At 35.2% G+C, this 12183-nt stretch overlaps 1 protein-coding gene and 1 pseudogene across 1 annotated transcript in view; one reads left to right on the plus strand and one right to left on the minus strand.

The window, feature by feature from the left end:
- The window catches only part of ZSWIM5 (zinc finger SWIM-type containing 5), a 137018-nt gene that overhangs the window by 14107 nt on the left and 110728 nt on the right, over positions 1-12183 (plus strand). The gene's annotated exons all lie outside the window — the stretch shown is intronic.
- LOC135322846 (large ribosomal subunit protein eL31-like) lies at positions 3885-4301 on the minus strand (annotated as a pseudogene).

Here is a 12183-nt window from a genome sequence, read left to right on the forward strand (position 1 = left end):
AGACACAGAAAACAAACTTATAGTTACCAAGGAGGAAAGAGGGGGTGGGAAGGGATAAACTGGGAGTTCGGGGTTTGTAGACACTACTATATATAAAATAGAAACAACAGGGTCCTGCTGAATAGCACAGGGAACTATATTCAATACCTTGTAATAGCCTATAATAAAAAATAAGAAAAGTTATACATATGTATGTATAACTGAATCACTGTGCTGTATACCAGAAATTAAAACAACATTGTAAACTGACTATAATTTTTAAAAACTGGGGAAAAAAAGGAAAGTGAGACACACACACACACACACACACACACACACACACACACACACACACACAGGAATATTACTCAGCCACAAAAAAGAATGAAATAATGCCTTTTGTAGCAATATGGATGGATCTGATAATCTGATAATAATTCAGATAGAGAAAGACAAATATAATTTATCACTTATATATGGATTCTTAAAAAATGATACAAATGAACTTATTTACAAAACAGAAACAGACTCACAGACATAGAAAACAAATTTATGGTTACCAAAGAGGGAAGTGGGGAAGGGATAAATTAGGAGTTTGGGATTAGCAGATATTAACTACCATATACAGAATAGATAAACAATAAGGTCCTACTGTGTAGCACAGGGAACTATATTCAATAGCTTGTAATAACCTATAATGAAGATGAATATATATGTATAACTGAATCACTATGCTGTACAGCAGAAATTAACACAACATTGTAAATCAACTGTACTTCAATAAAAATAAAACAAACAAAACGAAAAATGGGCAAAGGAGTGGGGGAGAGTATAGCTCAAGTGGTAGAATGCATACTTAGCATGCAGGAGGTCCTGGGTTCAATCCCCAGTACCTCCATCAAAAATAATAATAATAATAATAATTAAATAAACAGACTTAATTATGTCTCCCCCAACCCTCTCCCCCAGAATGGGCAAAGGACTTGAATAAACACTTCTACAAAGAAGATATGCAAATTGCCAATAAGCACATGAAAAGATGCTCAGCATCGCTAATCATTAGGATAATGCAAATCAAAACCACAATAGTATATTACTTCATACCCATTAAGATGGCTGGTATAAAAAAAACAAATAAAAGCACAAGTGTTGGTGAGGATATGGAGAATTTGGAACCCTTGTGTGTTGCTAGTGGGAATATAAAATGGTGCAGCTTCTGTGGAAAATGGTATGGCAGTTCCTCAAAAAACTAAACGTAGAATTACCATATTATCCAGCAATTCCACTTCTGGGTATATAGCCAAAAGAATTGAAAGCAGGAACTCAAACAGTTATTTGTACACCTTAGCCTTAGTCACCATAGCCAGAAGGTGCAAGCAATCCAAGTGTCCATTGACAAATGAACAGATAAGCAAATTTAGTATACACATGAAATGGAATATTATTCAGCCCTAAAGAGGAAGGAAATCATGATACATGCTACATCATGGATGAACTTTGAAGACATGATGCTAAGTGAAATAAGCCAGACACAAAAGGGAAAAATTTTATGATTCCACTTGTATGAGCTACCTAAAATAAGCAAATTCATAGAGAGAGAAAGTAAAGTAGAGGTTACCAGAGGCTGCGAGAAGAGAGGAATGGGAAGTTATTTAATGGGTACACAGAGTTTTATTATGGGATAATGAAAAAGTTCTAGAGATGGATAGTGGAGATGGTTGCACAGCAATGTGAATGTACTTAATGCCAGTGAACTGTACACTTAAAACAGTTAAATAGTAAATCTTAATTATATTTTACCACAAGGAAAAAATTTGTTAAAATAAGAGTTATATATCATATGATTTAATTTATATGAAATGTTCAGAATAGGCAAATCTTAAAGACAGAAAGTAGATTACTGGTTTCCAGGACCTGGGAATAGGGGAAGTAATTGCTAATGGGTTTCCTTTTGGGGTGATGAAATATTTTAAAATTTGATAATGGTGATGATTGTACAAATCTGTGAATACACTAAATACCACTGAATTGTACACTTTAAATGGTGAGTTTTATGATGTATGAATTACATCACAATAAAGCTATTATTAAAAAAGCAGATTTCCAAATAGAAAAAAGAAAACCTTCAAAGATACTCTGTTTCTTAGAAAATGAGATCCAAATTTCTAAGCCTTATTTTTGGAAACTGGGGTTCAAATCTCAGTTCTGCTGCCTTCTTGCTCTGTAACCTTGAATGAGAAGTTACTTAACCTCTTTGTGCCTCAATTTCTTCATCTCTGAAATGGAGACACAATACCATCTCAGAACGGTAGTTAAATGAGATCATGTATTCAAAGTCAACTTGGAATTTCTTACACATTGTAAGGGTACTGTGAATATTAGTTCTCTTTCTTTTAACCTTTTCTCCCTCTTAACAATCCATGCATCTATTCTCAAAAGTGCCATTTCCTTATGTACTTAGTTGAAATCAAACTTTTCTTCTATTTTAATCCTATGCATTATTCAGCAGTTGTTTATTGAGTACCTATTATGTGTTAGGTTGTGGCCTAGCCACTGGAGATGTGGCAGTGAGAAAAACAAAGTTCCTCTTTTCATGGAGCATACATTTTAGTGAGAGGACAGATAGCATTTTCTACTTTCAGCTTGTGTTATCATTTTTGTTATTGGATATTATCTTCGCTTCCAGTCTATATGCACTTCCAGGGCAAGAACTGTGTCCTGTAATATATTCAGCATCCAGCACAATACCTGTCAGGTTTCATAATGGACTTTTAAGAGGTCTTTGTAGAAATGAATTGAAAACATTATCTTACTCATTTCTATGATTTTCATAATAGTGATTCCTAGCACTGCTGCTTTATACTTTGCTCAAGTCACTTAAGGAGTTTTGATAAGATAGATTCTAGGGCTCCACCTTTGGAAATTCTGGTTAACTAAGATTGGAATGAGGCTTGGGAATCTATGTCTTTGACAAGCTCTCCAGATTTAAATGTTTGGGACCCACTATTCTGTAGCATTAGCACAGTGATTTACATAGAATGTGCTTAGTAGATGTTGGTTGAATTGATTTATTGATTGATTTGTACACTAGCTTTTTCCAAACCAGATTTGGAATTTGTGGGTCAAGTTCAATTAAATGGATAGACTGGTTTTAGGAAAGAGTTGTATGAAAATTTCATTAATCTCAGTAATGCGACAATTTTCTGATATTAGGAAAATCACTAGTATCTATCACTATGTTATTTTAAAATGCTAGTTCTTAACATAGTTTATCCAGAATAATTCTCTACATTGTAATAGATACATACATTTTTGAAAAAGCATTGAAAAAGTCTAAGAGGATTTACATCAAACTGATAATCTCTGTGAAGAGAAAGGGGAATGGGTGGTGACCAAGAGGAAATTTAATTTAATCTGTATTGTGTGAATTATTTTATGGTGAAAACTTATGTATTTCTTGTATAATAATATAATTAAAATAAATTAAAGACTAGATGGTTTATTCAGCTGCATTTCTGGTCAGCTTCTTTTGTCTTTTAAGTTAACATGGGTTGGAGAGATGTCATTTTACCTTTATAAACATGATTTAGGAGTAAGGGGTTCTTAACCTGGCACCTGTAAAATGACTTTCTGGGATCCACAAACTCCTGAAATAATTTTTAGATTTTACAAATGCACATGAACATTTCACATAAGACAGTCTGTAACTTTCATTTGAAATTCAAAAGGATCCATGACTCAAATAAGTTCAGGAATCGCTAATTTATGTAGAAGAATCTGCTTTATTTGGTAAAAATTCTGCGATAAGTTCCTCTGTTGCCTTTGAGCCTTGATATATGTAATATGGGTAGATGTGATTCATTAACCTTTTTTTTTGGCAGTTCTAGAACTTTATTTATAGACAATCAGCAGTTCTCATCCACATTAACTGTCTGTAGATTTTTGAAAGCGGTGACAGGTACATAGGTAAGCAATATATAGAGCTTGTCTGGTGAATCTTCATCTTCATTACGTTTTCTGGACAGTCGCACGTGGATTCGATACGGGACGTTCCTTTTTCCTGTGACCCAGACAGCTTGGTTGAGCCTGGTGTCAATGCGCACATCTGGAATTCCCATCTTTTTCATGGCAAATTTCCGGATTTATTTGAGTACCCAAGGTGTACGCTTCTTGAAACCCACTCCATGGATGCACTTGTGAATGTTGATAGTGTATTCTCTGGTCACCACCTCGTTGATGGCAGACCGGCTCTTCTTCTTGCCACCCTTCTTTGTGGGAGCCATTTGCCGTCCCGGGTTGGAAAGGAAGGGTGCAAGGGATTGTGGGGATTCATTAATCTTTTTATTCTACCCATTTTCAGGTTATGATTAGAATAGTTACTTTATTTACTTAAAGGTTAACACCGCTCAATTATTTGCTGTTTCTATTAGTAAAAGATTTCAGTTGTGTCATCTCTGGTGTATTTATCCTGTTTTGCTGCTTATCTAAATACTGCTCTAAAAGTTCCTTTGTTTCAACAGAATGACAGCTTGACACTACTGTGCCATAGACAGTAAAGTTTTAATGATTTGCACTAGCTGAAATAAAATACTGTCTTATGAAGTTACTGAATAGAGTAGGTCATAACTATTTTATTGAATCTTCCTGTGCAATCAATTTTTTTAGGTTATGTTCCCTGGGAAATAGACTCTGGGATGGAGATTTCCTTGCAGGTTTATTGAGGAACAACATTTGTAATGGAGTGAGGGAAGCAAGATTAGGAGGGCAGAGAGATTGAACTGATACAGTTGCAACAGAGACTTTAGTCAATCCTTTTGGGAACTCTGGAGCTAGGATGACACTTGAGCTATCTGGAATTAGATGTGGGCTGACCTTGGGTGGGCAGTTTCTTTCTGTGATAGAGATGTAACTGCAGAGTTCACCTTCCCAGCTTCAGGAAGTGCTTTCAGCAAATGGCTTCCAACTGCCAACTGGTTCAGGGTCTGTCTGCTTCAGCTACAGAGAACTGCTTCATCTGAGGTCACAGTTTTCTAGGGGCAGCTTGCAAATGGCTGAGCAAGATGGTGGTATAAAACTCAGCTCTTCTGGCCCAAGATGGAACTCTTGACAGGTAACACTTGCTGCAGAGAACCGTATCTGCTTGTCAGGGCTGCATCACAGTTTGACTTCTTTCTCTTCTCAGTCCTGCTTCTGCTGCCTGTCCTTTACAGGTGTTGATTTTTAATGAGTATCTTGCATCCCAAATCCAATTTCAGTTTCTGTTTTCAGAGAACACACCCATAATACTTTGACTGAGGGCAGTTTGTGGAAGAGGACTTGGCTGTGAGCTGCTAGCAGCCAACTCTCCTGAAGTTAGAGAAATGAATGCCTTGGTCCTGAAGGGAATATCTGGTCACTCTACTCCTTGTGCCTCTTGGGTTCATTTCATATAGTAATTTCACCCTACATAGGAACAACTTCTCCAGCATTCTGTTTGGTCTCTTATAAAATCTGGGGAATTTACAAGAGTAAGATTAGTTGGCGAATTACCGCTTCTGCCACTACAGTTCATAATCACAACTGGTATTCACTGTCTTCCTCCTCTAATCTCTAGTCTAGATTCTTGGCCAGAATCTCTACTTGTCTAGAAGGCTTACTGGATGGGGTGACTGTCATGACTGAGGAGTCTGAGCCTAGTTATCATGCCCTTTTTAGGACTTGGCCACTGTACTTGTTCATTTACTGCCGACATTGGGCAAGGGAGTATCAAGGGCTGTCCCAGTGATAACCTCGATGTTAAATGTCATCTACTTCCTGATGTCACTTTTCTTTGTGTTGGTAAATCTCTTTTGTTTCATAAATGCCATATGTTGCTAAGGTAGCACATTATGTGACATTAAAAGCAGGTCTATTATTTGTGGCTTAAAGATAAAATATAACCTAATTGAATTTGCTTTATTAATGTTTTTTGATACATTATGGGGGTGCTAATTGCAGAGCTTTGTATATTGTCACCTCTTTGTTGTCCCTTGCAAATATTATTAATATATCATCAGGATAATTAGCAACAAAAGAAGTCAGTTAACTAAAATCTTATGGTTTTATTTCTATTATTTAGATATAGTTTTACTTAGAACTTTATTTTAGAACTTTTTAGCACCTACTCCCCATTGCTTATTCACTTAGTGATTAGAATTGAAAAATTAAGGAGTTGGATTTTAATTTACTGCAGTCATATAGCTGTGTGATAATTATGTCATTTAGCAAACTATCAAGACAAGTTAGCATTACTGGGAGGTTTTAGTAAGGAACCTTCCTTCTGCTTTGAGGCCAACACTGCTTGATAAGTCCTTGAAGATGAGTGTGTCAGCAGTGTCCCTGAAGAGACTTAGTATTTTGGAACTGGGGGCTCTCTTAGGCTGGCTGGCTTGCTTGCTTGCTTTTTCTTAACATTTTTAGTAAGATATGATTTACATACCACACAACTCACCCATTGAAAGTGTACAATTAAATGGTTTTTAGTGTATTCACAGATATGGGCAGCTATCACCATAGTCAATTTTAGAACATTTTTATCATCTCAAAAGAAACACTGTACCCTTTAATATCACTCCCCAATCCTACCGTCCCCTCTATCCCTAAGCAACCACTGATTTCTGTCTCTATACCTATTCTGGACATTTCAAATAAATGGAATCTTATCTTTTGTGACTGGCTTCTTTCACTTAGCATAATGTTTTCAAGGTTCATCTGTGATGTAGCATGCATCAGTACTCCATTCTTTGTTATGGCTGAATAATATTCCTTTGTATGAATATACTACATTTTGTTTATTCGTTTGTTAGTTGTCGGACTTTTGAGTTGTTTCGCTCTTGGTTACAAATAATGCTGTCATGAGCATTCATGTACAGACTTTTGTGTGGACATGCATTTTCATTTCTTTTGGGAATAAAATTGTTGGGTCATATGATAACTGTGTTTAACTTTTTGAGTAACTGCCAAAGTATTTTCCAAAGGGGCTATACTATTTATAATCCCACCAGCAATGTTCAATTTCTATACATCCTTGTCAGCACTTACCTTTTTTTTATTATTGCCATCCTGGTGGGAGTGAAGCAGTATCTCATTGTGGTTGATTCTGATTTGCATTTCTCTGATGCCTAATGGTGTTGAGCATCTTTTCTTGTGCTTGTTGGTCATTTGCATATCTTCTTTGGAGAAATAACTGTTCAGATCCTTTGCCCATTTTTAAATTGGGTTGTCTTTTTATCGAGTTGTAAAAGAGTTATTTATTCTAGATAGTAGTCTTTTATCAGATATATGATTTGCAAACCTACTCTTCCACTTTGTAGGTTGTATTTTCACTTTGTCGGTATATCCTTGGAAGCACAAAAGTTTTTAATTTTGATGAAGTACAGTTTATCTTTCCTTTGTTGCTTTTTCTTTTTTATAACATTTCTAAGAAATCATTGCTAGCACAGGAACATGGAGATTTACTCCTATGTTTCTTCTATGAGTTTTATAGTTTTAGCCCTTCTACTTATTTCTATATTCAGTTTTGAGTTGATTTTTGTGTATAGTGACAGAAAGGTCTCCAACCTTATTCTTGTGCATGTGGCTATTTAGTTGTCACAGCATTATTTTTATAAACGACTGTTCTTCCCTCATTGAATGGTCTTGGCATTCTTGTTGAAAATTAATTATACTTATTTCTGGACTCTCAGTTCTGTTCCATTGATCTGTATGTCTGTCCTTATGTCAGTACCACACCCTCCTGATTTCTGTTCCTCTCTAGTAAGCTTTGAAATTGGAAAGTATGAGTTTTGAACTTTGTCATTTTATTTCTTTTTCCTTTTCCAGTTTTATGGAGATAATTGATGTATACATATATTTAAGTGTAGGGTATACAGTGTGATGATTTGATACACATCTGTATTGTGAAGCTTTTTTTTCCCCACATAATTAACACATCCTTCACCACACATAATTACGATTTTGTTGTGATAGTGGTGAGAACCTTAAAGCCCTACTTTCATAGCAACTTTCAAGTATATAGTACAGTATTACTGACTATAGTCATCATACTGTACATTAGATTCTTGGAACTTATTCATCTTATAATTAAAAGTTTGGCTAACATATCTCCTTTTCTTCCACCACTCAGCCTTTGGCAACCATCATTCTATTCTCTGCTTCTATGAGTCTGATGTTTTTAGAGACCATATATAAGTGAAATCACACAGTATTTGTCTTTTTCTGTCTGACTTATTTCACTTAGCATAATGCCCTCAAGGTCCATCCATGTGATCACAGATGGCAGGATTTCCTTCTTTTATATAACTGAATAATATTTCATTATATATATATATGTATATGTACGCGCACCCCCCCCCCATTTTCTTTATCCATTCATCCCTTGATGGACACTTAGGTTGTTTCCATGTTTTGGCATTATAAATAATGCTGCCATGAACATGGGAGTGCTGATACCTCTTTGAGATAGTGATTTCACTCCTTTGAATATATATCGAGAATTGGAATTGCTGGGTCATGTGGCAGTTCATTTTTTTTGAGGAACTTCCATACTGTTTTCCTATAGTGGCTGTACCAATTTACATTCCTATGAACAATGCACCAGAGTTCCCCATTCTCCACATCCTGGAGAGCACTTATTATCTCTTATATTTTGATAGTAGCCATTCTGATAGGTAGGAGGTGATATCTCGTTGTTTTGATTTGCATTTCCCTGATGATGTTGAACACCTTTTCATGTACTTGTTGGCCATTTGTATGTCTTCTTTGGAAAAATGTTTATTCAAGTCCTCCATGCATTTTTTAAATTGGATTGTTTATATTTTTGCCATTGAGTTGTATGAGTTCCTTACACATTTTGGATATTGACCTCTTATCCAATATAGGGTTTGCAAATATTTTCTCCCATTCCATAGGTTGCCTTTTCAATTTGTTGATTATTTCTTCTGCTGTACAGAAGTTTTTTTTTTTGTTTTTTTGTTTTTTTTGGTTTGATATAGTCCTCCTTGTTTATTTTTGCTTTTGTTGCTTGTGCTTTTGGTGTCATATTCAAAAAATTATTGCCAAGACCCAGATCAAGGAGTTTTTCCCTTGTATTTTCTTTTAGGAGTTTTATAGTTTAGGTCTTAAACTTAATCCATCTTGAGTTAATTTTTGTGAGTAGTGTTAAGGTGGGGATCCCAGTTTTTCTTTTGCGTGTGGATATCCAGTTTTCCCAATACAATTTATTGAGGAAACTGTCCTTTTCCCATTGAGTATTCTTGGCTCCCTTGTTAAATATTAGTTGACCATGGGTTTATTTCTGGGCTTTTGATTCAGTTCCATTGGCCTATATGTCTGTTTTAATGCCAGTACCAGTACCATATTGTTTTGATTATTCTTGTTATTCTTTTTCAAGATTGTTTTGGCTATTTGGTTCCCTTGAGTTTCTGTATGAATTTTTGAATCAGCTTGTCCACTTTTGCAAAAAAGCCAGCTGGGATTTTGATAGGGATTGAATTGAATCCGTAGATTAATTCGTACAAATCAGTATCGCCATTTGTGTTAGTTTTCTGTTGCTACTGTAACAAGAACCACACATTCTGCGGCTTAAAACCAAACGTATTTAATGTCTTACAGTTTTGGAAGTCAAAACTCTGAGATCGGTCTCTCTGTGCAAAAATCAAATTGTCAGCAGAGCTTTGTTCCATTTGGAGGCTCCAGGGGAAACTCTCTTTCCATGCCTTTTTCCATCTTCCAGAAACCACACCTATATTTTGTGGCTCCTGGCTCCCTCCTCCATTTTCATGACCTGTCATGTCACTCCAACCTCTACTTTCGTTGTCACATTTCCAATCTCTGGCTTTAAGCCTCTTGCCTCCCTCTTATAAGGACCTTGTGGTTACATTGGGCCCATTCAGATAATCCAGACAATCTCTACATCTCCAGAACCTTAATTTAATCACATCTACAAAGTCTCTTTTGCTAAGTTTGGGGAATCAGGATGTAGCTTATTTGGGGGGCATTATTCTGTCTACCATACCATTTTAACAATATCTTGGGATACTTTCCTGTTTATTTTGGTCCTCTTTAATTTCTTTCAACAGTGTTTTTTAGTTTTCTAAGTACAGATTCTATACTTGCTTAGTTGAATTTACTCCTAAGTATTTTATTCACTTTCATCCTATCATAAATGGAATTCTTTTCTTAATTTCATTTCCAGATTGTTCATTGCTAGTGTATTTAAATACAATTGATTTTTGTATATTGATCTTATACCTCTAACCTTGTTGAACTCATTTGTTAGTTCTGTCAATAGAAATAGTTTTTCTTTTTCCTTTCCAGTCTGGAACCTGTCATCCTTATTTTTGCAAGTCACAAAACTCAGGGTTGTTTGTGCCTTAGAATGCATTGGACTAAGGGAGATTTCCTGCTTTTCATTGAACTTGGAAAGGATTTTTAATGTGCTATTAAATTGTGCTGTTAGGGAATGCAGTCCTAGGGAAGCGAGAGTGAAAGAAAAGGAAGTGAGATAGGAAATGAGGGAGAGGTAATATAAAGGTGTGTTATAGAGCTGGTTACCATTTAGCATCCAGTGGCAACTGATTGCTCAGTCTCCCTAAATTGCCTTATAGAAAGGTCCAGGAGAATAGCCTCTGGCTCCTATTTCTCATTTAACTAGTTCAGAACTGGGAAATGTTTTGCTATTCAAGGTATGTTTTGCATATCCCTCTTGAACTTTAAACATTATTGATTTTACAGTCTGGGTTGTAGGGATTGTAGGATTATAGGAGTTTCCTTTTGCTGTTGCTGTTCTACATAGCCTCCAAACTTAAGTACCTTAAAATCCCTAGGTGCATGATATGGTTTTTTCGATTATAAAATGAGAAAAAGAGGTTAGCCATAGTCCATAGCTTTGTTATAGTCTATGACAACTCTTAATGTCTGGAAGCATAAAGTAAAGTAAGAACAAAGATTTAATACATTTAAAAAAATGGTTTTTTTCTTATCCAGTATCATATTCCTTTTTCTTCCCTATTATTTTTCTGTACTCTTTATTTTCTATTTTCAGGATAGTTTGGGGGAACATAAGGAATTGTAGAATAGCAAAATAGCTGATTGTAAGATATCATAAAATGATATTTGCTCTTCCTCTTTCTTCTTCTCTCTAGTCCCTGAAACTTTAATCATCTCTCTTTTCTGCCTCCCTTTCCTGAAAAATTCAGTCCAGACCTTCAAGAAGCAAGAGAGAAAAGGAAGTGAGACAGGAAAGTAGGGAAACTAGCAGCACCAAGTCTAAAGGGAGTGTTAGAGCCCAGCAACTTACTCTCAGATGGCCCCATGGATTATTTGGGAGTCTAAAAAAGTCAGACTCATAGAACCAGAGTCTAGGGAATGAGGGAACACGGAGATGTTGATTAAGGGATACAAACTTTCAGTTACAGAATGAGTAAGTTTTAGGGACCTAATATACAGCATAGTGATTATGGCTAATAATACTCTATTATTAACCATTAGTAAACCATTATTAAATTTGCTAAGACAGACCTTAAGTGTTCTTACCATACATATGCACATGCACATATACACACACGTGTGTGCGCACAGATAGTACTATGCAAGGTGATAGATACGTTAATTAGCTAGATTGTGGTGAGCATTTCACAATGTATGTGTGTATTAAATCATCAGGTTGTCTAAATATACATAATTTTTATTTGTCAATTATACTTCAATAAAGTTGGGAAAAAATTAGAAAATATTTCCCCATCCAAAAAATTATTTGAATTGTCATTGTAACTGTTTTGCAAGTTTGGAATTATTTCAAAATAACAAGGAATAAATATGATATTTAGTCTTGTACAAACTTTATTTAACAGTGACAGTTCCCTAGTACTTACCTACTTTGAGCCGTTTAAGAATATTTTTCGTTTCTTAGCTTACATTTCAAATCTCCAAAGTTACTTGAATAAGAATCATTTTAATATTTTAATTTTATTTCAGGTTCATTTAAAGGTTAAATTATCAATAGTACAAACATAATTCATCATTTATTTTAAATGATACTTGGTTATTATTCAAATGACAAGCTAAAGTTTTGAAATAAAAATATGTCTTTCTTGGTTCTATAAACTTACAGTCTTCTAATTTTTAAAGCTTTGTAAATATTGGTGTTTAATATAATCTCACTTATTTTGTATAACAATGGCAACG

Source organism: Camelus dromedarius, chromosome 14 (genome assembly GCF_036321535.1).
Source record: "Camelus dromedarius isolate mCamDro1 chromosome 14, mCamDro1.pat, whole genome shotgun sequence".
In the NCBI taxonomy this organism is placed as follows: domain Eukaryota; kingdom Metazoa; phylum Chordata; class Mammalia; order Artiodactyla; family Camelidae; genus Camelus; species Camelus dromedarius.